The sequence below is a fragment of the Odocoileus virginianus genome, chromosome 3, assembly GCF_023699985.2.
Source record: "Odocoileus virginianus isolate 20LAN1187 ecotype Illinois chromosome 3, Ovbor_1.2, whole genome shotgun sequence".
Classification (NCBI taxonomy): domain Eukaryota; kingdom Metazoa; phylum Chordata; class Mammalia; order Artiodactyla; family Cervidae; genus Odocoileus; species Odocoileus virginianus.
Genome location: NC_069676.1, coordinates 56,082,421 through 56,109,926, shown reverse-complemented (window position 1 = coordinate 56,109,926; position 27,506 = coordinate 56,082,421). Strand labels below are relative to the sequence as shown.

The 27,506-nt window shown below is 38.1% G+C and overlaps 1 protein-coding gene and 1 pseudogene across 1 annotated transcript in view; one reads left to right on the top strand and one right to left on the bottom strand.

Moving 5' to 3' along the window:
* Positions 1-27,506, top strand: part of LOC110144797 (serine protease inhibitor Kazal-type 10-like) — a 151,651-nt gene that overhangs the window by 26,548 nt on the left and 97,597 nt on the right. The gene's annotated exons all lie outside the window — the stretch shown is intronic.
* On the bottom strand, positions 8,220-9,304 carry LOC110139816 (mortality factor 4-like protein 2; annotated as a pseudogene).

The following is a 27,506-nucleotide window of genomic DNA, read 5'->3' as shown; positions in this document are numbered from 1 at the left end:
GGAGAGCTACAGACTCTAGTAGAGACAAGAATTACAGTATTTCTTGAAAAATATAACATTAAGTTCAAAGGGTTGAGGTATGCTGAGAACAACCAATTTTGCACCTGGCTTTATAGAAGACTATGGCTGAGAAGGCAGTGCCACCCCACTCCAGTACTCTTGCCTGGAAAATCCCATGGACGGAGGAGCCTGGTAGGCTGCAGTCCACGGGGTCACGAAGAGTCGGACATGACTGAGCGACTTCACTTTCACTTTTCACTTTTATGCATTGGAGAAGGAAATGGCAACCCACTCCAGTGTTCTTGCCTGGAGAATCCCAGGGATGGGGTCACACAGAGTCGGACATGATTGAAGTGACTTAGCAGCAGCAGTGGCTGAGAAGTAATCATCAATATGTCCTTCAGAAAGGGAGACCCAAACAGAGAAAGTTAAATAAAATTTCTAAGACCATACAGCTAGTAATTGATGAATATATTACTTGAACCAAAGTTTGTGACTTCAAAGAACATATTCTTAATGTCTATGCTAATGTATTATTCCCTTTTACTTATAAAGCTTAACATCAAAGAGAGTTAAGGAAAACACTTTTTATTACCACATACATGTATACTCTAAAATATATTAATAATTTTCACTCTGAATCAAAATGAAAATTTAAATCACATTCTTCATCCTCTGATGAGTAAGTAGAGAAACTGACATTTTATAATAATACTTGCTAAACATCCTAGAATTCTTATTATATAGGAAGGGCTATGTTTAGCACTTTACAAAAATTATAGCATTTAAGCATATAGAAATTCAAGCAGATAGGTACTATAACACTTCTTACAGTATAAATGAGAAAACTGAGGTCCAGAAAATTAAAGTGATTTGTCCTAGTCATATAGTGATAAGGCTGGGAACCAACAGAATTCTTCTGACTCTAAAGCCAGTACACTTGACCACTGTTCTCTATTGACTCCATTTAATAATGGTTTGAATTTAAAATTCTTTTAATAGAACCAGGTTTGACACTTGAAGGGGTAAATACTCAGCTTCATAGCAAAACTATATTATGTCAGATTTATCTCTGATTCTACAAAAATTATGCTAAAACATATCAAGATATATGGAAGACCTTTTGATTTTGAGATAGAAAAATTCATCCCAATTTTGAGATTACATAAAAGTAGTAGTTCTATACCACATGTTGTGAAGTGACCACTTTCTATAATGAAAATCAATTATTTTTGGAAAAAATATGAGTTTTACTTCAGTTTTTAGTTTGTGCTAGCTGACATGAGGTTCTTGTCAAGGCTTTGAATCAGAATAATACTTCGTTCCATCACTCAGCAAAGGTGTGAATACTACGATTGCTCTTTTGCATTAGGAATGGAGTATGAGGAAAAGGACCCTGAACAGAGACTCATGAGTGGTTATTCTAGTAAGTAATGCCAGGTCATATTCAGTATTCAGTAAATATGGAGTAGTCAAAAAAGTGATATACTTTAAAATTCTTAAAATTTTTTATCAGTCATGGATGACAAGTTGAGTCAGTTGAATTCTACTGAATAAGGTGAGAATAGTCTGTTGACTCAGGTCATGAATGGGCTGGTTTGGGCTGTTTTTTTTTTTCCCTTTTGAATAGAGATTTTTTTTTTTTTCCATCAAATCAGAAGCCAGATAGATGATTTTCACTTCTCAGGGATCTCCTGGTATTTCTTATATAGTAAAGAAGTTGGTTTATATTAATTTTATGGCCTACTCCAAAACTGAGATTATATGATTCAGTGATTTCCCGATGGAGAGAGAGAAATGCTTTAAAAGAAAAATAAAACAACACCACCAACAACAAACTTGCTCTCTTTTGAGATGAAAGGCATCTCAGAATTTCTTAGTTGAGATTCTGATAATAAATGAATGTTGTAGTACCAAGAGGGACTGTTGCTCTCACGATGCTGAAAGTGCCATAGGGCAGTAAGGTGGAGTCAAGAGGAGTGAACTGCTATTATCAGCCTAGCCCATTTGAGGTTTGCATTATATCCTAGCCAGATGTGTCATCTCTATTAAGAAATAGCTGCTTTCCAGAACAGGACCCTAGAACAGGTTCGAAAGACTTAATGAATCATGGGAAATATTTCCTTGTAAAATATGATTACATAATATGACCTAGATTCTACTTTACATTTGGATGATACATAAACAATTCTTTAGTGCTTTCACATATATTTTATTTGATTCATGTGTAAGACTGAGTTGGCTATTACTATCATCTGTAGTTTATAGAAGAGGAAATTGCATTTTAAATAAGTTAATAACTGGCCTAAGATATTAGAACTAGTAAATGTCTGAAATAAGTCTTAAAGACAGGTTCCTGGGTTCCTCATTTTCTGCAACAGTGCTGTTTTCGTTCATTGATAAAGTGATTAGTGCAGCTATTGGGACCAGCTGTCTTGGCCCTTTACGCAGAGTCCTCATCAACTGGAAGCCTGCAGGTCTGTTGCATACTGGACACAAAGCAAAGAAATCCAGTCATTTATCTTTGCTGACCAGGCTGAAGTAGTGATGCATGCTCTACAGTAGAGAATGGCTTTCTTGAGAGACCCACATTTTGTGGTGGAAGTGGAGCTACTGATGGAACTAGCTGAATAACTACTGGGAATATAGTTACTCTTTTTTGGAAGTTATTTATTCAAGTTTCTAAAGAAGATCACTGGCATCTTCAAGCACCAGTACAAGGGTCAATGTGGATGTCTTTAAGAATCCCATGGTGCATAAGCTGGGCTCTCCCTCGTTTTGACCATGACTGCTTTGTCTCCAAATAGGACGGACCTGAAGAAATCAAGTATAGTTTAATGTATCAAGAGCTCCTCATGCCCAGTATCAAGGGGTTTACTTAACTAGTAATATCATCAACTGCACTGACATTTTCCTAAGGAAGAGAAGCATTTGCACTTCTCACTATGCCAAATACTAGGAAGTAACTTACTTATTTTGACCAATATTTCAACAAAACATTCTTCATTTATGATATTTGCTAAGTGCTACAAGAAAACTCTTGACAGTGGAAAATGACGATTTCAAAGAGCTGTTGCAAGGCTCTATGGCACGACCACTGGTAAGTGGCAAGGACTGGTAGCTGCTCTTGCCTTTTGAGTTCAGGAAGTAGAAGGTATTCTCCATAACATTAATGGACATAGTTTCTTTGGCCTGGAAGAGCTGCGCCACAGAGAACTCAAGTTTGTCTTCCCAGAAATGAATAAAGATTCCAGAATCTGTTGATATGAGCTGCTCTAGGAACAGGGATTATGATGTTGACTAGAGAACATGGTGCAGTAGTGTTTAAGAGCCTGAGCTCTGGGGTCAAGCAGAACTCTTGTCGAACATAACCCTACCGTCTCCTATTTATGTTGGACAGTGTATCTGTCATCTGTAAACCTTGCTTTACTTAAGCGAAATAAAAAGCAGATTTATTCATTAATTTATTGCTCTTCTTTTCTTTTTTTTTAGATCCTATCATACTTCAGAACTAGATTAGAAGATAGATTTACCGTGGTAAATATAAACTTTTATTTATATAAATTTATTATTAGGGTTGTTTTGTGAATTAAATGAGGTCACTATGTACAGCATTTAGCATAAGACCTGTTTGAAGGTTTTCTTTAAGTAATAATATTAAACTCAGGAAGTACAAAAGAGCTGTCTTTAAAATACTGAAGTTTCCCAGTTAGACTTTTTATTTGTGGCTCCAAGGAACAAGTGAGAAGGTAAATAATATATAGTAAATCTAAGCATGATAAAAATAAGAAGTTTTGATAGTAAGAGTTGCCCATTAATGATTGTCTCAGAAAGGTGGGAGTTCCTTCTCACTCAAGGGGACCCAGAAGAAACTGCATGAATATCTGATAAGAATCTTATAATGGCAATTCCTGCGTTGAGTTGTGAAGATTGTATTCTTTTTATATATTATACATTTTTAACAATAACAATACTTATTATTGAGTGTTCATACCATACTATGAATATTCTAAGCATTTATCATTCATGAATTCATTTAATCCCTACAAAAATTACATGAAATGGGTACAAACAGAATGCCAGCATAACTAATGAGAAAGGAAGTTGAGTCATAGAAATAAAAAACTTGCCAAAATTCAAACAGCTATCCAGTGATGGAATTGGAAAATATTTCTGTAACTTTCTCGCCATGCTCCTTTTGGTCAACCTCTGATATAAGGCCTCATTTTGTGTCCAGTTGGTAAAATACATACTTGGGAAGCAGAAATTCAGTCCCTATCCTTTAGTCTCCTTAGGCATTCTACTAGCATTCTTTAAGGATTTGCTTTAATGTCATTCCTTTGGTATTTAGCTTACCTGAAGATTCAGCAAGCTGATGCGTGCCTACTAGTGATTTTCTATTAGCCAGGTACTTTAAGCTAGTTTTATCAGGTTTTTTAATGGAAAATAAGCCTCCACTTCATGGGTATTTTTCATGTGGAAAAATACCAAACCCTCAGGTTGAGCACTTATATTAATCTCCTTAGGGATTTTTCATCTCATACCTTGTTTCTGAGTCTAAGTTAAAAAACAAACAAACAAAAAACATTGTTTAGATGGAAATTAGAAGTATGAAGATGGTTCTTGCCTCCTGAAATGGCACAGATGAAGGATATTTCAGCTATAACTGAAGTCGTTTTTTGGCAAAGAAATGAGTTATTCTTTCCCACATGCATCTGTACTTTTATCCAAGTACAGAATTACCTTCCCCATTGAATTGCATTCCCCCAAATGCATTTTTCATAAGCTACAAGATATTCAATAATGACTTATATATTTCAGTACATGGCATAAAGTTCAGGAAAACTCTTTAGGAACTAGTGTGCTCAGTGGGGGTGGGGGAGAGGGGGCTTCCCGTGTGGCTCAATGGTAAAGTATCCACCTGCCAATACAGGAGACCTGGATTCAGTCCCTGGGTCAGGAGGATACCCTGGAGGAGGAAATGGCAACCCATTCCAGTATTCTTGCCTGGAGAATCCTATGGACTGAGGAACCTGGTGGGCTGTAGTCCATAGGGTCACAAAGAGTTGGCCACAACTAAAGCAACTTAGCATGCATGCACGATTCACCTGTAGCCCCTTCTCTTTGGGAGAAGTGATAACAGCTAGCTTAAAGACTACATTCTGGAACCTATATTTCCTAAAGAGACCTTTTCCCTGAGAAAAAGAACATGTTTAAACTTGTTGCAAAACTTACAGAGGTATGTTTTACAATTGGCATCTTTGATTTCAAGGTGTTATACATTGTTACATGCATCATGGAACAACTCCATCACGCCTCCAGTGTTGTATGGCTTCAAGTCTGCTCTAGCTAAAGATCATTATGAAGAAGAAATTAGGAAATATATGCCCCTTTTCCATGAAGATGAAGTTTCTTCACAAGAGGAATATGCATTCTAATTAAGTATCTATTATTATTTCATTGCTCTCCCAAAACTAAGCCCTAGCACAACATTTTATAATCTGAACTGAGGCTGGCTTATTTGCCCCTTAACTTCTGCCACCAACTTACTGACTAAAGTTTCACCTGCTCTTCTGCACACACACTGGTATATTTTTGAAAAAAATGAAGCCACACATAGTCTTCTGAGTCCTTGATCAAAATTCTTGACTCCTGCTTTTGCTTAGTACCCATATTCTTAGAAAAAGAAAAATCCTCTATAACCCAATATAAAAAGAAAGAGCAGTGGGGAGGGTAGTGTGAGGAATAAACTAGGAGGTTGGGATTAAAATATACACACTACTATATATAAAATAGGCAACCAGCAAGGACCTATTGTATATCACAGGGAACTGTACTCAGTATCTCAATATTTTGTAACCTGTGAGAGTGAAAGTTGCTCAGTCATGACCAACTCTTTGCAACCCCATGGACTATACAGTCCATGAAATTCTCCAGGCCAGAATACTGGAGTGGGTAGCCTTTCCCTTCTCCAGGGGATCTTCCCAACCCAGGGATCGAACCCAGGTCCCTTGCATTGCAGGTGGATCCTTTATCAGCTCAGCCACAAGGAAAGCCCAAGATTACTGGAGTGGGTAGCCTATCCCTTCTCCAGTGGATCTTCCCAACACAGGAATTGAACCAGGGTCTCCTGCATTGCAGGCAAGATTCTTTACCAACTCAGCTATCAGGGAACCTGTAAGGGAAAAGAATCTAAAATATATGTGTGTGTGTGTGTGTGTGTGTGTGTGTGTACCTGAAACTGACACAACATTGTAAGTCAACTGTACTTCAGTATAGATAAATAAAAGGCAAATGTATCAGAATTGACGTCAGAGTAGAGGATTCCAAATCGCTGGACCTGCTTTTTCTTTATTGCACTGTTCAGGCCATGCCAGGGACTTCCAAGAGTTCCTTATAATGATGTTTGAGGACCATTGGTTTTCATGAGTGGTTCTTAAATGCTAGTACCTGATTCATAGGAGACTTTTGGCCATTCCAAGACAAAATGAGAAAAAAATAAGAACCATTAAGTAATAAAAAGAACACAAAATTACAACTATTATTTGATGTTAAGAAACAATTATGAAAGTACATTGTAATTTTTATCAGTGTCTTTATAGAACGAAATTGGCAAGGCTACATTTGATTACCCATTTTTTCCCAGTTATATTTTTTAAAAGTTACCATTTATATTGGTTATTTTAGAAAGTTAGGAAAGAAAAAAAGAAACAAGAAAAAAAATTCTTATGATATAACATTAAGCAAAATAGAATACAAACAAAACTGTATATATGATATTATTACTGATATAGGAAACTCTAACTATATACAGATAAGTGATAAAAATGATTTTTCCTAAAGATTGTGGGTGATTTTTTGTCTTAGATTTATATTGTGCTTTTTACTTTAATTTGCAATAAATAATTATGAAAAAAGATTTAACTGGTCTGTTAAACCCAGAAATCTCTGTATCACTGGATCAATATTTGAGGTCTTTTTTTTGACCAACAGTTTCTGTCACAAAATGTCCTTAGTTCTTTGCTTTGCTTTTCATGGGAACTTTCACAGAGAAAGCAGAAATATTCAGGCACTATTCCAGTCTGCATCCCTTTCTCCATAAAGTGGTCCTCTATACTGGGTTAGTTTCCTAGTCTACTTAGGGCTATTTTTGGAAAGGAGTAAGTCTCTGTCCTTGAGGAAAAAGGTGTCAAAGAGACCTGTGGATATTGGAGAAGACAGGATGCCTTAAAAGTAAACATACTGACGCTTTGCACTTAGCAAATCCTCTCAAATTCAGGGCCAGTTTATACCTGAAAGCATCTACTTTTTTCCCCCACTTTTTCCTCCTTATCTTTTCTCTATTTTATCATGTATCATACATGCAGGAGTATTTGTATTAATAATACACAGATACAGTTTAAACAATGATAATAATATCAACAACCACAACACAAATGCTCAGATAGATACCTATCACACAATATAAGAAATAGCATAAGCTCTATCTTTGAAATCTTTTATGTCATATAAAATCATATAAATCTTTTATATGCCCTTTTCCTAATTCCCATTCTTTTTTTAACCACTTTGAAATTTAGAGACAGATTTTGTTTAAAATCTGAAATGCAATTCCTAAAATATCACCTTCTCCAGAAAACTGTGGCTATACAATAGTGCATTGCCTTTATCATGTTAGAATGTGTGTTAGATTCAAATGCAAAAACTGTGGACCAAACTACCATCCTTCAACAATTTGAACGATATTAACAGAATGTTTAAGCAACAACACAAATGAACTTTCAGAGGATGGGCTCTTTTACTTCAAGCACTTAAAAAAAGCACAAATGCTTGGGTTTTCAGGTATATATATATTAAGTTGAACCTTTGGAACTAGGAATCAGGGCATTTTTTGCACACAGTCTTAACACAGAAAATTGTGTAGTTTCAAAGAGGTAGAATCACAAGCATTCAAGCGATGTTGTCAAGTAGGCAATAAAATGTTCCAGTGAATGTTTCTTCTTTGTCTAATTACTGCGTGCACTGGTAGGAACTTTGAAATGAGAAAAGGAGCCTGCACTCCTTTTATTTTCTGTTTAGAACAAAACAGAAAACTAACTGAAGCATAAGCCCTGTTATACATTAGCAATTTTAAAGAACATCAATTATACAAGAGAAAGACTAAGGACAAAAAGAGTGTTTACAGATAGCAGACATAACAGTTAGTATTCAGTAGACCCTCACAGGGCTTTGTGGTGGTTCTCAGCAGAAGCCACTCTGTAATCATTGGCAGTAAACAGAGACATAGCATCTTTTGCCAGGAGTTCTAGGAAATCATGCAAACAGCCCAGCAATAGTGCAAGACTTCTCATCAAGAGGCATGTGTGCCACTATTACTCCAATTCTTACAAATAATCTCAGTAGGTGTGGTGCTGCCTAACCCTGGGACATTGGCACATCAGGGTGAGCCAAGAGGATTTTGGCATACTGGAGTCTCTAAAATGTGTAGAGCCGTGCCCAGTATCATATTGAAATACTCTTTTATTCCTGTCACAACTTTGTTAACCACATACTCCTTATTACCAACATTTCCCTGCAATTTCTTGCAATTTGCATACTCTTTATAGCTTTTGTAGGCTTCCCTGGTAGCTCAGATGGTAAAGCGTCTGCCTACAATGCAGGAGACCTGGGTTTGATCCCTGGGTCAGGAAGATCCCTTGGAGAAGGAAATGGCAGCCCACTCCAGTATTCTTGCCTGGAAAATCCCATGGACTGAGGAGCCTGGTCGGCTATAGTCCATGGGGTCGCAAAAAGTTGGACACGACTGAGCGACTTCACCCCCCATTATAGCTTTTGTAAATGCTGTGTAGAATAACATCTACATTTTTCTTAGTAGAGAGTTGAAACAGCTGCTTCTGCGTGGTAACTAACTCCCAGTCCTCAACAAGCCATGATTTTAATTCTTCTGGAATCTTTATTTTCCATTTTACTCTTAAATGCCTCCTAACTTTCAACAGTGAGCCCGTTTCTTCCAAGGTGGTTGAAGTGCTTCACTAGTGTTGCCACCATCTCCATTTCCACAGGGCTTCTGCTTGTTCTTTCTTGTCTTCTTCATGGATCTTGACGGGGAGTTCTCTGCAGAGCAACAGCGCCTCCCCCCCAAACCCCCACCCCATCTGCCTGGGAGTGCTTTTTCAGATTCTTTTGCTGGGGACCAGCTGTCTTCTTTCCTGAAGAGACCCCTCTCATCTTATATGCCCATTGCTTCTAGTTGATTTTTGAAAGTTATCTTCTGTAGATTGTCATCCACAGGTTTAAGAACCCTGCTTTCTCAAGCTCATTCCACCCTGCTTTCTTTCTACCCTGTAGTCTTCTTCCTTCTTTCCCTTCTAAGAACTCCTAGTGTTTTCACAGGTGGAATCTTACAGATCTTCTGGGGTGGTCTGGAGAGATGAGGTGGGAGACACAACCCAAGATTCTATAATCAGGGATATTCTGCAATTAGGATCAGACCTTCTGATCATCACTGTACAGCTAACTTAGCTTTTCTGATGGTCTTTTTAGTCTACTTGGTAGAGTTGGTAGTCCAAGCAGAGTGTTCTTCAGGCAAATTATGCTGTCAGTTAACATTCCAGAAAGTTGTCCAAGTGAGGTTTTTACCTTTTGAGTTTGCCACTAGAAGCCCCTAATTCTCATTCTTTACTGCATCTCCTGCTGCCAGCTCCCACCAAATTCAACCAGTCTTCCTCTCCTCCGGCAAAGTCACTTATGCAACCACAGACTCTGGAAACATTTTTCTGTCTGTGGAGGAATTTAGTTCTCTTGTTCTCTGCCCTTTGCTAAATATTGGTTTCTTTTGTTATTTTCTGTCAATACAGAACTTAGTGTGGGACCCCTGATGCCATTAGGATGTTGAATACATGGCCTTGATTATATTCACCCTGTTTGTTCTGACGTTTTCGTTCTTGACAGTCTAAAAATTATATATATGATGTTTATCAGGCACTGCCTACTATTTTTCAGGCAGTGCAGAAACAGGTAGACCAATACCCATTTTAGATACAAATATAAACAGGGCCAAAGTTCTTGCTCTTGAGCCTCAAAACCAGAAGATACATATATATATATAAAACCATATATTTAAAACCATATATATAAAACCATATATTTAAAACCAAACATGAGGACCATCTTTTTAGAAGCCTTTTTAAAGTCCCTGATAGAAGGCTGTGTGTTTTTATTTCATTGCAGTCATACTACTCTGCTGACTTGTGGCTCTGCCCTGACAGGAGGTTCATAGTTCTGACTCTTAGGGTGGGGTCAGGCAGGGGTGATAGGGTGGGGCTGAAAAGAAGACAGGGAGGGGCCAGAACCTGAAATAGAACCATCCATTGTGCTTAGGATACCAGCTTAGGGCAACCACAAGTTTTTGTTCTGTTATTTTAAAATCATTTATTAATTTTTTGGCTAATTATGTGCCAGGCACAATATTATATGCTGTCTGTATAGTGGTTCATACCAGTTCATGAGGAGCTGCTTTTGCCCCCATTTTGAAATGCAAGAACTGAAACTCAGAGGTTAAATCACTAACTCAAGGTTTCTCAGAAGCAGCAAATCTAGATTTGACCCCAAAGTTCTCTTTCTCCAAAACCCTCACCTTTTTTTTTTTTCAGCTTCCTTAGAGTTTTTAATCTGTGTTTTCTTTAAAATTGAGATATAACTGATGTGTAATATTAGTTTAATATATACAACATAATGATTAGACATGTATATATGCTATTTGCAAAATGACCACCACCTTATCCATTATATCACAGATAATTTCAGTCTGACTAGGGAACATGTTCATATCTAAAGAGTGGCAGCAAGCAGGTGGTAGTCCAGGCAATGTGTGGGCCTCACAGATAAACTGGAGCCCAGACAAGCAGTCTAAAAACAGGCAGACAAGGGAGATGAGCACCACAGCAGAAGTCTGCCAATATTTTGGGGGTGTCTGCCACTGGGCTTCATTTCTAGGATCAGTAAAGCAGAGAGGAAGAGAGAAACAGGGAGCACAAACTGGAAGGGCAAAGAGCCAGAAGGTCTGGCTGCTGGGCCAGTTACAGAGGTGGGGCTTCAGGTGGGGTCTCCCACATGAAGAATGAGATTCGGGAACTAGAATTAGGGAGAGTGAAACCCCAAAACTGGACTTGTTGATGGATGAGCCATGGAGGACTTGGCTGGGCCTGGGTGTAGTTCTTTTAACCTCAGAATCTATTTTTGAGTGTTAAATACCTCACATCCTAGGAAGGAAGTGTCTAGGAGTCTGGCAACTGGTAAAGATCCAGTAGTTTTCAGATCTCTCCAGAAGCATTTTTCAGAACTCTAGTAGTTCATTTGTAGAGTTTTATCAGGCAGTCTTAAAAAGCTTAATTTTCTGTAATTTTCTTTTCTTCAGAAATTCTGAGAAGTTTTAGTGTGTGTCCATGTGGATATTTTGTTGAGGTGTGTTTTTCTGGCTCTGGCTTCCATTTCCTTGATCTGTACTATTATTGTTAATTAAAATTCCAAAGTCAAAGTCAGTGCTTCCACTTAGCTTTGTTTTCGGAGAGAGACAGGAGTTACCTGTTCCAGGAGGACCGGTTTATTGGATATAGTAATACCTGCTTGCTTAAATGTGAGGAAGAAAAAGAAGCAGAGTGAGATTTCTTAGAATTTGAATAGGGAACATGTTTTTACAATGTATTTAATTTTTACTTTATTTTATTTGGGAATCTTTAAAATTTGATGGCAGTTTTCATGTTAAAAATCATAAGGATTGACTTACAAGACAGTGTTGCAAGATATGAATATAGAGAACAGGAACGTAATAGAGAGTTTTAGGCTGTGGGTGTGCAAGGTAACCACCATCTCTGTCTTTATGTGGCAGTCTCTAGGAAAAGTCATTGCCATTATTTGTGTGTCTGTGGATTCTGTTTGTAGGAACTTGAATAACCATTCAGAGCTTGTGTTGATGTAGAATGCAAACAGATGTAAAAATTTCAGGTGAATCAGGAAGTGACATCTGACTTCAGGGTTATCTGGGATAAGACACCATGGTTTGCTTCCTTACTTATTTATAGAAGTAAAATTCAATTAATTTTAGTTTAATTGAATTACTTTATAAAGCATTATTTGAACACCTGCAGTGTGCCAGCTGTGAGCTCACAATGTAGCAAAAGAGATAGATATTTATTAAGCTAATGAAAATATAATGTGATACATGCTAATCTAGCAGGACTGAATACATAGGAGGAGATTTTTATGGAATATAACCCTGGGGCTGAATCTTTAATGAGTGGAATTTGTATTGGAAAAGTGAAAAAGAGAAGTACTGGACAAAGGAGCAGCATGTGGAAAATTGCAGAGTTCATTCAAGGTTCTGAGAGTGGTAAGCAGTTCATATCAAAATGTGGAGTGGAGAGGGATGCAGATGGAGAGCGAGGTGCCCAGTACTGATGGAGGATTAGGCAGTGATACTCACTAAAACAGTTTTTGCGGGAAGATAACAAGATGAGATCAGTGTTTCAGAAATACCACTTTGGAAGTAATTGGAAAATAGATAGTGGGGTGTGGATTATAGAAGGGGCTTGGGAGGAAGAGTGGCTTAAAAATATGAACTCACCAATTGTTGGTGTTAGTTAGATGTTCCAGTCTTTTACTGTTCTCTCTCCTTGTAATGATGCTTCTTGCTTCTTAACCCCATGACTGTTGCCTCCCACCCTACCGCCATCTCCACTCCTGCACCAGAGATCATTTTCTGCTTAACTAGTCTCAAGATTTGCCATACACACTCACACACACATTTGATTGGTATCTTATTATTATTCCTATGTAATCTTAAAGATTCATAAAGAAAGAATGACTTTTTATATTTGCTTATTGCTACATTTCTAGCATCCAACAAAATGTGGATATTTAATCAGTATTTGGTGAAAAGATAAATGATATCCAAGTCAGTATTTTCAGTTTCTTTAAAGAGTTTCTTTAAGGAGTGTTTTTCTTTCAAAACCAAAGGGAAAACAAGAAAATAACCACTACAACAAATAGTATCCTACTTGAATTCCTACTTCATGTCATTGTGGTGGACAGTCTCAGTCCCTAAATTTCTGATGGATTTGTGAAACCAGAACACAGTTCAAAAGAGTTTAACTTTTTCTCCCTCTTTGCAGAGATTTCTCCTTTCCCCTCTTTCCAGAGATCAGGTAGTTAGATTTTCATATGTTATATACTTATATAATGTGACTCTGTTATAATACAATTGAAATGTTGCTTAATTTTGATTCAGTGTTACTAAACATATTTGCATAATATCACTTTTGTACAGGATGCTGTACTAAGCATGGCAAATAATTTTTCCACAGAATGTAAGCTCCAAGAGGACAAGACCAAATCAATTCTATTCACTACTGTATGCTACCAAGTCTAACATAGACTCAAAGTAGGCATTAATAAATTTGTGTTCATCAAATGGATGTACAGATAGATTTAAAAGTTTTGCAAGGCACACTCTCTGTTTTGGGGAACAATCTTTGAAATATATAATAATATAATTTTGGGGATACATAATGTATTAGTAGGATTTCAAGTTTTAGGTTCTAGACCTGAGATCAGACTTTAAAGAAAGAAAAACATGGGAGACATCAACTAATTCATGGGAACTTGCACAACTTTCCTGGCTGTGTTTACCTGAAATGTTTTACAGACATATTCTCTGGGAAGAAGTAGCAGCCTCAACCCAGGGTTGCTTTCAGTGTCTTAAACACAAGAGATATATAGCAAAACAGTATTTCCTGATTGTTGTGCTTGAAGTCTTCCTCTTTATGTGTTCAGGAATTTTTGAGGAATAGGCCAGAACTAAGTTATGCACAGGGAATGTTTTCCTAGCCTGGGCAAGAGAAGGCACCAGCTTTAGCTCCTTTGATTTTTCTGGTTCCTACTTTGTTGTTGTTGTTCAGTCTGACGTGACTGAGCAACTGAGCAAAATAACAACATGGTGATTTTAATTTAACGTTGTTATGCTTAGTTGTGGGGGGCAGTGCGGACTGGCATTCTTTATTTTTATTTTCTTCTTTAATTTTTATTGGAGTATTTGTTGCTGTTCAGTCTCTCAGTCATGTCTGACTCTTTGCGACCCCATGGACCGCAGCATGCCAGGCTTCCCGGTCCTTCACCATCTCCCAGAGTTTGCTCAAACTCATGTCCATCAACTCGGTGATGCCATCCAACCATCTCATCCTCTGTCGTCCCCTTCTCATCCTGCCTTCAATCTTTCCTAGCATCAGGGTCTTTTCCAATGAGTCATCGCTTCGCCTCAGGTGGCCAAAATGTTAGAGCTTCAGCATCACTACTAGTCTTAATTGGCCACTTTCCCCAGGATATGGCCCTAAAGTTGTCTTATAGACATTACACAAAAGTGAAACAAATCTAGAGGATTCAATTCCTAAACAAAAAGTCAGACATATATTTATTTCACTTTATTTTACAAGCACATCAAGACATAATAGTGACAAGATTAGGTAACATGGTATAGATTATATGGGAGAAGAAATGTGTCTCTTGTGAGTTGTAATCATAAGACAGATTCAACATTTTCCAAAGTGTACAAATTTAAGTTTGTTGTTAGTTTTCCTGTGGAGACAAAAATAGCAACAAATGAGAAATGCTGAGGCCATAGGCATTTCATTAGAATCCATATTTCACCAGTGAGCCCCTCAAAGTGTAGCCAAATCTTTCCATTTGTTGATGCTTTTAAAAGGAGTGATGGCAGTTTAGGGATTTTTTAGCAGCTGGTGCTGATTGCGTAAGGATAAGGCTCATAATACATCACAGTCAGTTTATATCCCTAAAAGCATACTTTAATGGATTTTTTATTTAAAGAAGATACACGTAAGCCTTTTTTTTAAATAAGAGCTCATAAATTTTTCTTAATAAAACAGAATCAGAACAATATGCCATATATATTAGAGGCTCGTTTTCAGTCATGTTTGTTTTAAAAGTACTTAAAGGGAACTGTAAATTTCTAAATACACTCTAGTATGGCAGAAAGTGAAGAGGAACTAAAAAGCCTCTTGCTGAAAGTGAAAGAGGAGAGTGAAAAAATTGGGTAAACTCCGGGAGTTTGTGATGGACAGGGAGGCCTGGCGTGCTGCAATTCATGGGGTTGCAAAGAGTCGGACACAACTGAGCGACTGAACTGAACTGATATTAGTCATCATTTTGTGCTTTTTGAGCTGATGCTAATATATCTTTTGGATGATTATTTTGTAATCTTTAAACTACTTTTGATTATTTGATTTTCTATATTTAAGTTTATTATACCTCCAGCATACATTTTTTTTTTTCTTTTAAGAAATCGTACTCAGAACTAGAACAAGTTCTTTAGGTTTTTCAAATAGTGTCCCCTTTTGGACCAATTGTTAAGGAGCTCTAATATATCCAGACTTAGTTGTTGAAGCTGAACAATAAACACAGCTCATCCTAGCAGTTGTGGACTGGCATGCCTGGATGGAGGGACATTTCTTTTTCCCTGAAAATAAACAAAGCGTAGACTGTGAGCCAAGCTGGTGAATTTTTTGTGGGATGAGTTTAAGCAATAGATTAATAGGTGGAAGTTGAACTGGATGAGCTTTAAATTTCTTTTTCCAAGATTCCTTCCTTCTAAGGTTCTCTACTCACTCTTACTGTCAATATGTAGTGACACAGGAATACCAGTGACTCCCCAATCCTGTAAATTATGAGAATTCTATTCATCAGAGTCAGCAGGAGATGATTCACATATTCTATACCATAAACAGCAACTTCTGCTTCAAGTACATTTGTCTTAACATGTAATTATTAACCCTTAAATATAGAAAACTATTTCAATACTTACTCAACTTCATAACAAAAGTAGCAATCATTGCTGTAAGTTTTGCCATCAGATCCACAAATTGGTGCATATATGTCATAACAAAATCTTTCTTCTGATGGTAACTTTTTATATTTACTACAGTCAATCTGGAAATACATATAAAAAGCCTTGAATTCCTTAAGCAAAATTTTTATTCTCAGGACTTAGGATTTTACAAGCAAGTTCAGAAAGCTCTCAGTGCATTTGTGTCTTATTCCAATTGTGTATTCTCAGCTAACCCCAAGATACAGTAAGTAAAAAAAAAATTTATATCATATATATACTCATGAGTGATAAACTTCTTTATAATAACTGGTAACTGAATCATTATTTATTTTAAAGTAGAATCTCTTCCACCATACTGATTGATGCATCTGTTCTCAACACATATAGCATATTCACAAGTACAACCATTCCCATGGGATCAGTTTTCTACATATCTCATGTAGTACAGTTTGCTACTTCTCTCTTTCAATTTAAAAGTTCTGCCTGAATGTAAGTATGAGATATGATGATAACTACTATAGTTATAAGAACTTCTACATCATAGCAACATTTGCTATTAATTATTGGTAACAAGGAACTTGATATACACTTTACTAGCACATAGGCAAACAGATGTATTTTAACGTTGTAGTTGAGATCCACTAATCTGTTTCTGGAGCCAAAGCCAAGGTGATAAGTTGCCTGCAGGGGCAAGTAGGCAATTACCAAGAAAGAATTTTATAGGTTTTTCATCTTTGAGCAAATTGTGGAGTGTGGACATTGAAGTCAAACATGTTGGAATTCAAATCCTGACTATATAACCCTGGGACAATTATTTTCCTCTCTAAGCCTTACTTTATTTATCTGCAAAATGAAGGCAATAATAAGTATTATAATATTAAAGTAAAACATACATAACTGAGAAGATATGTATGAAATACTTAGCAGTATATGGCATGGTAAATAGTGAATACATGATAGCTATTAATTTTGTTCCATGGCTTTACTTCCAATTCTACACTAACTCCAGTTCTTTACCAAAGACTCTACATTTCCAGCTTCTTCTGTCCCAGAGTTTCAGACATCATGTTTTTCTTTTTTAACAATTTATTTTTATTGAAGTATAGCTGATTTACAATTTGCAATGTTGTGTTAGTTTCTGGTATACAGCAAACTGATTAAGTTATATGGACATTGAATATAGTGCCCTGTAGTGTAGAGTAAGACCTTGTTGTGTACTCATTCTATATATATATTAGTTTGTATCTACTAATCTGCCCCCCACCCCTGGCAACCTGTCTGTTCTCTATGTCTATGACTCTGATTTGGTTTCAAAAATGAGTTCACTTGCAGACATGATATTTTTCTAATGTTTGAGTATCTCCACTTAGATAACTCAAAATATGCTTAAATTCATGGTCCCCTTCAGATATGTTTCATTAATTAATTCATCCACTCCTTCAGTTACTATACTTTATGAACCTTCTAAATTTTAGAGCTGAGTTGAGAGCTGCCAATACAAAGATTACTAAGCATGACATGATGGGAGGAGGGTACTTCAGAGGCTAGTACAGCGTGGTAGAAAATGGAACTGCAGTGCCACATGTCATGTATGGCTGCCCTGTGGTTTGTCCCCGGACAAAACAAATGTCCTTTTCATTACAGGGGACTGGAATGCAAAAGTAGGATGTCAAGATATACCTGGAGTAACAGGCAAATTTGGCCTTGGAGTACAAAATTAACCAGGGAAAAGGCTAACAGTTTTGCCAAGAGAACACACTGGTCATGACCAACACCCTCTTCCAACAACACAAGAGATGACTCTACACATGGACATCCCTAGATGGTCAATACTGAAATCAGATTGATTATATTATTTGCAGCCAATGATGGAGAAATTCTATACAGTCAGCAAAAACAAGACTGGGAGCTGACTGTGGCTCAGATCCTGAACTCCTTATTGCCAAATTCAGACTTAAATTGAAGAAAGTAGGGAAAACCACTAGATCATCCAGGTATGACCTAAATCAAATCCCTCACAATTAAACAGTGGGAGTGACAAATAGATTTAAGGGATTAGATCTGATAAACAGTGCCTGATGAACTATGGATGGAGGTTCATGACATTTTACAAGAGGCAGGGATCAAGACCATCCCCAAGAACAAGAAATGCAAAAAGACAAATGGTTTGCCTGAGGACAAATAGTGGAGAAAAGAAGAGAAGTGAAAGGCAAAGGAGAAAAGGAAAGGTATACCCATTTGAATGCAGAGTTCCCAAGAATAGCAAGGAGAGATAAGAAAGCCTTCCTCAATGATCAGTGCAAAGATATAGAGGAAAACAGAGAATGGGAAAGACTAGAGATCTCTTGAAGAAAATTAGAGATACCAAGGGAAAGTTTCATGCAAAGATGGGCACAATAAAGGACAGAAATGGTATGTACCTAACAGAAGCAGAAGATACTAAGAACAGGTGCAAGAATACACAGAGGAACTATATAAAATAGATCTTCATGACCCAGATTATCACGATGGTATCATCACTCACCTAGAACCATACATCCTGGTATGCGAAGTCAAATGGGCCTTAGGAAGCATCATTATGAACAAAACTAGTGGAGATGATAGAATTCCAGTTGAGCTATTTCAAATCCTAAAAGATGATGATGTGAAAGTGCTGCACTCAATATGCCAGCAAATTTGGAAACCTCAGCAGGGGCCACAGGACTGGAAAGGGTCAGTTTTCATTCCAATCCCAAAGAAAGGCAATGCCAAAGAATGCTCAAACTACTGCACAATTGTACTCATCTCACAAGCTAGCAAAGCAATGCTCAAAATTTTCCAAGTCAGACTTCAACAGTACGTGAACTGAGAACTTCCAGATGTTCAAGCTGGATTTAGAAAAGGCAGAGGAGCCAGAGATCAAATTGCCAACATCCACTGTATCATCAAAAAAGCAAGAGAGTTCCAGAAAAGCATCTGCTTTATTGACTATGCCAAAGCCTTTGACTGTGTGGATCACAATAAACTGTGGAAAATTCTTAAAGAGATGGGAATACCAGACCACCTTACCTACCTCCTGAGAAATCTGTTTGCAAGTCAGGAAGCAACAGTTACAACTGTACATGAAAAAACAGACTGGTTCCAAATTGGGAAAGCAGTGCATCAAAGCTGTATATTGTAACCCTGCTTATTTAACTTACATGCAGAGTACATCATGAGAAATGCTGGGCTGCATGAAGCACAAGCTAGAATCAAGATTGCTGGGAGAAATATCAATAACCTCAGATATGCAGATAACACCACCCTTATGGCAGAAAGTGAAGAAGAACTAAAGAGCCTCTTGATGAAAGTGAAAGAAGAGAGTGAAAAAGTTGGCTTAAAGCTCAACATTCAGAAAACTAAGATCGTGGCATTCGATCCCATCACTTCATGGCAAATAGATGGGGAAACAGTGGAAATAGTGACAGATTTTATTTTGGCGGGCTTCAAAATCACTGCAGATGATGACTGCAGCCATGAAATTATAAAACACTTGCTATATGCAAAACAGAAAAAGAGACTCAGATGTATAGAACAGACTTGTAGACTCTGGGAGAAGGCGAGGGTGGGATGTTTCAAGAGAACAGCATTGAAACATGTATATTATCTAGGGTGAAACAGATCACCAGCCCAGGTTGGGTGCATGAGACAAGTGCTCGGGCCTGGTGCACTGGGAAGACCCAGAGGGATCGGGTGGAGAGGGAGGTGGGAGGGGGGACTGGGATGGGGAATACATGTAAATCCATGGCTAATTCATTTCAATGTATGACAAAAACTACTGTAATGATGTAAAGTAATTAGCCTCCAACTAATAAAAATAAATGGAAAAAAAACAAAAAAGCAACAACAACAAAAAAAAACACTTGCTCCTTGGAAGAAAAGCTATGGCCAACCTAGACAGCATATTAAAAAGGAGAGACATTACATTGCCAACCAAGGTCCGTCTAGTCAAAGCTATGCTTTTTCCAGTGGTCATGTTTGGATGTGAGAGTTGGACTATAAAGAAAGCTGAGTGCCAAAGAATTGATGCTTTTGAACTGTGGTGTTGGAGAAGACTCTCGAGAGCCCCTTGGACTGCGAGGAGATCCAACCAGTCCATCCTAGAGGAGATCAGTCCTGAATATTCATTGGAAGGACTGATACTGAAACTGAAACTCCAATATTTTGGCTACCTGTTGTGAAGAACTGACTCATTGGAAAAGAACCTGTTGCTGGGAAAGATTAAAGGTGGGAGGAGAAGGAGATGACAGAGGATGAGATGGTTGGATGGCATCACTGACTCAATGGACATGAGTTTGAGTAAGCTCCGAGAGTTGGTGATGGACACGGTGGCCTGGCATGCTGCAGTCCATGGTTTCACAAAGAGCTGGACATGACTGAGCGACAGAACTGAACTGAACTGATGTCAAGTATATGCCAGCATGATTTCACTTCTTCTTGCTTGTTCAGACCCCAGTGCCAAAATTTATATCATATGCATTGTGAGCAGGAAACTGTAAGGTTTAATAGTCATTAATCTTTTCATTCTCACACAGCTATTAAATCATGAAGGCTTGAATTCAGCCCTGACTCCAAAATTTGCAGTCTTTTTTTTTAAATTTTAAATTTTTATTTTTTTCATTTATTTTTATTAGTTGGAGGCTAATTACTTTACAATATTGTAGTGGTTTTTGTCATACGTTGTCATGAATCAGCCATGGATTTGCATGTATTCCCCATCCTGATCCCCCCTCCCACCTCCCTCTCCACCCGATCCCTCTGGGTCTTCCCAGTGCACCAGGTCCAAGCACTTGTCTCATGTGTCCAGCCTGGGCTGGTGATCTGTTTCACCCTAGATAATATACATGTTTCGACGCTGTTCTCTCGAAACATCCCACCCTTGCCTTCTCCCACAGCATCTAAAAGTCTGTTCTGTACATCTGAGTCTCTTTTTCTGTTTTGCATATAGGGTTATCGTTACCATCTTTCTAAATTCCATATATATGCATTAGTATACTGTATTGGTCTTTATCTTTCTGGCTTACTTCGCTCTGTATAATGGGCTCCAGTTTCATCCATCTTATTAGAACTGATTCAAATGAATTCTTTTTAATGGCTGAGTAATATTCCATGGGGTATATGTACCACAGCTTCCTTATCCATTCGTCTGCTGATGGGCATCTAGGTTGCTTCCAGGTCCTGGCTATTATAAATTGTGCTGTGATGAACATTGGGGTGCACATGTCTCTTTTAGATCTGGTTTCCTCAGTGTGTATGCCCAGAAGTGGGATTGCTGGGTCATATGGCAGTTCTAATTCCAGTTTTTTAAGAAATCTTCACACTGTTTTCCATAGTGGCTGTACTAATTTGCATTCCCACCAACAGTGTAAGAGGGTTCCCTTTTCTCCACACCCTCTCCAGCATTTATTGCTTGTAGACTTTTGGATAGCAGCCATCCTGACTGGCGTGTAATGGTACCTTGTTGTGGTTTTGATTTGCATTTCTCTGATAATGAGTGATGTTGAGCATCTTTTCATGTGTTTGTTTGCCATCTATATGTCTTCTTTGGAGAAATGTGTGTTTAGTTCTTTGGCCCACTTTTTGATTGAGTCATTTATTTTTCTGGAATTGAGCTTCAGGAGTTGCTTGTATATTTTTGAGATTAATCCTTTGTCTGTTTCTTCATTTGCAATTATTTTCTCCCAATCTGAGGGCTGTCTTTTCACCTTGCTTATAGTTTCCTTTGTTGTGCAAAAGCTTTTAAGTTTCATTAGGTCCCATTTGTTTATTTTTGCTTTTATTTCCAATATTATGGGAGGTGGGTCATAGAGGATCCTGCTGTGATTTATGTCAGAGAGTGTTTTGCCTATGTTCTCCTCTAGGAGTTTTATAGTTTCTGGTCTTACATTTAGATCTTTAATCCATTTTGAGTTTATTTTTGTGTATGGTGTTAGAAAGTGTTCTAGTTTCATTCTTTTACAAGTGGTTGACCAGTTTTCCCAGCACCACTTGTTAAAGAGGTTGTCTTTTTTCCATTGTATGTTCTTGCCTCCTTTGTTGAAGATAAGGTGTCCATAGGTTCGTGGATTTATCTCTGGGCTTTCTATTTTGTTCCATTGATCTATATTTCTGTCTTTGTGCCAGTACCATACTGTCTTGATGACTGTGGCTTTGCAGTATAGTCTGAAGTCAGGCAGGTTGATTCCTCCAGTTCCATTCTTGTTTCTCAAGATTACTTTGGCTATTCGAGGTTTTTTGAATTTCCATACAAATTGTGGAATTATTTGTTCTAGTTCTGTGAAAAATACCATTGGTAGCTTGATAGGGATTGCATTGAATCTACAGATTGCTTTGGGTAGTATAGCCATTTTGACAATGTTGATTCTTCCAATCCATGAACACAAATCCATCTATTTGTGTCCTCTTTGATTTCTTTCATCAGTGTTTTATAGTTTTCTATGTATAAGTCTTTTGTTTCTTTAGGTAGACATACTCCTAAGTATTTTATTCTTTTTGCTGCAATGGTGAATGTTATTGTTTCCTTAATTTCTTTTTCTGTTTTCTCATTGTTAGTGTATAGGAATGCAAGGGATTTCTGTGTGTTAATTTTATATCCTGCAACTTTACTATATTCGTTGATTAGCTCTAGTAATTTTCTGGTAGAGTCTTTAGGGTTTTCTATGTAGAGGATCATGTCATCTGCAAACAGCAAGAGTTTCACTTCTTCTTTTCCTATCTGGATTCCTTTTACTTCTTTTTCTGCTCTGATTGCTGTGGGCAATACTTCCAAAACTATGTTGAATAGGAGTGGTGAGAGTGGGCACCCTTGTCTTGTTCCTGATTTCAGGGGAAATGCTTTCAATTTTTCACCATTGAGGGTAATGCTTGCTGTGGGTTTGTCATATATAGCTTTTATTATGTTTAGGTATGTTCCTTCTATTCCTGCTTTCTGGAGAGTTTTAATCATAAATGGATGTTGAATTTTGTCAAAGGCTTTTTCTGCATCTATTGAGATAATCATATGGTTTTTATCTTTCAATTTGTTAATATGGTGTATTACATTGATTGATTTGCGGATATTAAAGAATCCTTGCATTCCTGGGATAAAGCCCACTTGGTCATGATGTATGATTTTTTAAATATGTTTTTGCATCTATGTTCATCAGTGATATTGGCCTGTAGTTTTCTTTTTTTGTGGCGTCTTTGTCTGGTTTTGGAATTAGGGTGATGGTGGCCTCATAGAATGATTTGGAAGTTTACCTTCTTCTGCAATTTTCTGGAAGAGTTTGAGTAAGATAGGTGTTAGCTCTTCTCTAAATTTTTGGTAGAATTCACCTGTGAAGCTATCTGGTCCTGGGCTTTTGTTTGCTGGAAGATTTCCGATTACAGTTTCTATTTCCTTGCTTGTGATGGGTCTGTTAAGATCTTCTATTTTTTTCTGGTTCAGTTTTGGGAAGTTATACTTTTCTAACAATTTGTCTATTTCTTCCAAATTGTCCATTTTATTGGCATAGAGCTGCTGGTAGTAGTCTCTTATGATCCTTTGTATTTCAGTGTTGTCTGTCATGATCTCTCCATTTTCATTTCTAATTTTGTTAATTTGTTTCTTCTCCCTTTGTTTCTTAATGAGTCTTGCTAACGGTTTGTCAATTTTGTTTATTTTTTCAAAAAACCAGCTTTTAGCTTTGTTGATTTTTGCTATGGTCTCTTTAGTTTCTTTTGCATTTATTTCTGCCCTAATTTTTAAGATTTCTTTCCTTCCACTAACCCTGGGGTTCTTCATTTCCTCCTTCTCTAGTTGCTTTAGGTGTAGAGTTAGGTTATTTATTTGACTTTTTTCTTGTTTCTTGAGGTAAGCCTGTAATGCTATGAATCTTCCCCTTAGCACTGCTTTTACAGTGTCCCATAGGTTTTTGGTTGTTGTGTTTTCATTTTCATTCATTTCTATGCATATTTTGATTTCTTTTTTGATTTCTTCTATGATTTGTTGGTTATTCAGACGTGTGTTATTTAGCCTCCATATGTTTGAATTTTTAATAATTTTTTTCCTGTAATTGAGATCTAATCTTACTGCACTGTGGTCAGAAAAGATGACTGGAATGATTTTAGTTTTTTTGAATTTACCAAGGTTAGATTTATGGCCCAGGATGTGATCTTTTCCGGAGAAGGTTCCATGTGCACTTGAGAAAAAGGTGAAGTTGATTGTTTTGGGGTGAAATGTCCTATAGATATCAATTAGGTCTAGCTGGTCCATTGTGTCATTTAAAGTTTGTGTTTCCTTGTTAATTTTCTGTATAGTTGATCTATCCAAAGTTGTGAGTGGGGTATTAAAGTCCCCCACTATTATTGTGTTACTATTAATTTCCTCTTTCACACTCATTAGCATTTGTCTTACATATTGCGGTGCTCCTATGTTGGGTGCGTATATATTTATAATTGTTATATCTTCTTCTTGGATTGATCCTTTGATCATTATGTAGTGTCCTTCTTTGTCTCTTTTCACAGCCTTTATTTTAATTTTCACAGCCTTTATTTTAAAGTCTATTTTATCTGATATGAGTATTGCGACTCCTGCTTTCTTTTGGTCTCTGTGTGAAATATTTTTTTCCAGCCCTTCACTTTTAGTTTGTATGTGTCCCTTGTTTTGAGGTGGGTCTCTTGTAGACAGCATATATAGGGGTCTTGTTTTTGTATCCATTCAGCCAGTCTTTGTCTTTTGGTTGGGGCATTCAACCCATTTACATTTAAGGTGATTATTGATAGGTATGGTCCCGTTGCCATTTACTTTGTTGTTTGGGGTTCACGTTTATACAACCTTTCTCTGTTTCCTGTCTAGAGAAGATCCTTTAGCATTTGTTGAAGAGCTGGTTTGGTGGTGCTGAATTCTCTCAGCTTTTGCTTGTCTGTAAAGCTTTTGAATTCTCCTTCATATCTGAATGAGATCCTTGCTGGGTACAGCAATCTAGGTTGTAGGTTATTCTCTTTCATTACTTTAAGTATGTCCTGCCATTCCCTTCTGGCCTGAAGGGTTTCTATTGATAGATCAGCTGTTATCCTTATGGGAATCCCTTTGTGTGTTATTTGTTGTTTCTCCCTTGCTGCTTTTAATATTTGTTCTTTGTGTTTGATCTTTGTTAATTTGATTAGTATGTGTCTTGGGGTATTTTGCCTTGGGTTTATCCTGTTTGGGACTCTCTGGGTTTCTTGGACTTGGGTGGCTATTTCCTTCCCCATTTTAGGGAAGTTTTTGGCTATTATCTCCTCAAGTATTTTCTCATGGCCTTTCTTTTTGTCTTCTTCTTCTGGGACTCCTATGATTCGAATGTTGGGGCGTTTCACATTGCCCCAGAGGTCCCTGAGGTTGTCCTCATTTCTTTTGATTCTTTTTTCTTTTTCCTCTCTGCTTCATTTATTTCCACCATTTTATCTTCTACCTCACTTATCCTATCTTCTGTCTCCGTTATTCTACTCTTGGTTCCCTCCAGAGTGTTTTTGATCTCATTTATTCCATTATTCATTTTTAATTGACTCTTTTTTATTTCTTCTAGGTCCTTATTAAACATTTCTTGCATTTTCTCAATCTTTGTCTCCAGGCTATTTATCTGTAACTCCATTTTGTTTTCAAGGTTTTGAATCATTTTTATTATTATTCTAAATTCTTTTTCAGGTATATCCCCTATCTCCTCCTCTTTTGTTTGACTTGGTGGGCATTTTTCATGTTCCTTTGTCTGTTGGGTATTTCTCTGCCTTTTCATCTTGTTTAGATTGCTGTGTCTGGAGTGGGCTTTCTGTATTCTGGTGGTCTGTGGTTCCTTTTTAATGTGGAGGTTTCACCCAGTGGGTGGGGTTGGACGATTGGCTTGTCAAGGTTTCCTGGTTAGGGAAGCTTGTGTCGGTGTTGTGTTGCATGGAACTGGATTTCTTCTCTCTGGAGTGCAATCGAGTGCCCAGTAATGAGTTTTGAGATGGGTCTATGTGTTAGGTGTGACCTTGGGCAGCCTGTATGTTGACGCTCAGGGCTATGTTCCTGCGTTGCTGGAGAATTTGCATGGTGTGTCTTGCTCTCGAACTTATTGGCTCTTGGGTGGTGGTTGGTTTCAATGTAGGTATGGAGGCTTTTGGATGGTGTCTTATTACTTAATGTTCCCTGTAGTCAGGAGTTTTCTGGTGTTCTCAGGTTTGGGGCTTAAGTCTCCTGCCTCTGGATTTCAGTTTTATTCTTCCAATAGTCTTAAGACTTCTCCAACTATACAGCACTGATAATAAAACTTCTAGGTTAATGGTGAAAACATTCTCCACCGTGAGGGACACCCAGAGAGGTTCACAGAGTTACATGAAGAAGAGGAGAGGGAGGAGGGAGATAGAGATGAGCAGGAGGAGAAAAAGGGGGGGCTCAAGAGGAGAGAGACAGATCTACGCAGTTGTCTGTTCCCAAAGTGTTCTCTGTAGCCCAGAACACCCACAGAGATTCACAGAATTGGACTGAGAAGAGAAGGGGGAGGGAGGAAATAGAGGTGTTCTGAGGTAGAAAATGGAGAGTCAAAAGTGGGAGAGAGTAATCAACACACTCCTGAGTAAAAATGGGTACTGAATATTGGATTCTTAAATGTCCAAAATTGATATCACGCTGGTCGGGTGCGTGCGCCTTGTGTTTAGCTGCGACCCTCCCAGGGGATGTCATCCATCCAGAATCTCAGGAAGTCTTTGGTTAGAAACTGGAGGCCTGTTTGCAGTTTGGTAGGGGGTGCCTTCTCTGGGGCCGAGTTTGCCCCTTTCCCCTCCCCCCTGCTTCCTGCCTCTGTCGGCGATGGGCCAGTCCGCTGCCGGCTAGCTCTTCTCTGGAATTGCTCAGTCCCTTTGTTCTGCGAATGGCCGGCAGTGTTCGGGCTGGTTAATTTTCTCTCTCTCTCTTGCTATCCCACAGTTTAAGTTGCTGTCTCACGTTAGCTCCCTCCGATTGCCCTCAGGGCATTCTGGCCGGTCCTTACCCTAAGCAATGTTGCCTGCTCCTCTCCGTTCCGCCCCCACTTGCTGGTGGCGGATGCAGGTGTCTGGGGTGCTTTTCTGCTGGGAGTTGCTTTTAGGCATGTAATCTGTGAGTTTTATTTATTTTTCCTCCCAGTTAGGTTGCCCTCCGAGATTCGAAAACTTCCCCCAGACCCGCCAGTGCGAGGGTTTCCTGGTGTTTGGAAACTTCCTCTATTAAGACTCCCTTCTGGGATGGGTCTCCGTCCCTAGCTCTTTTGTCTCTCTTTTTATCTTTTATATTTTGTCCTACCTCCTTTCAAAGACGATGGGCTGCTTTTCTGGGCTCCTGATGTCTTCTGCTAGCGGTCAGAAGTTGTTTTGTGAAGTTTGCTCAGTGTCCAAATGTTCTTTCAGTGAATTTGTAGGGAAGAAAGTGGTCTCCCCGTCCTATTCCTCTGCCATCTTGGCCCCTTCCCCCAAAATTTGCAGTCTTAATCTCTTATTTTTTTTAACAAGGAAACCAAAATTTTTGACTCAAAGAAGTGGAAGGGACTGCCTGGGCCCCGAGGGTAATGCAGCTAGAAAGCAGTAGAGCTAGTCTAAAGCCCAAACTGCCTGGTAGCTAGCTTAAGTTTTACTACCACAC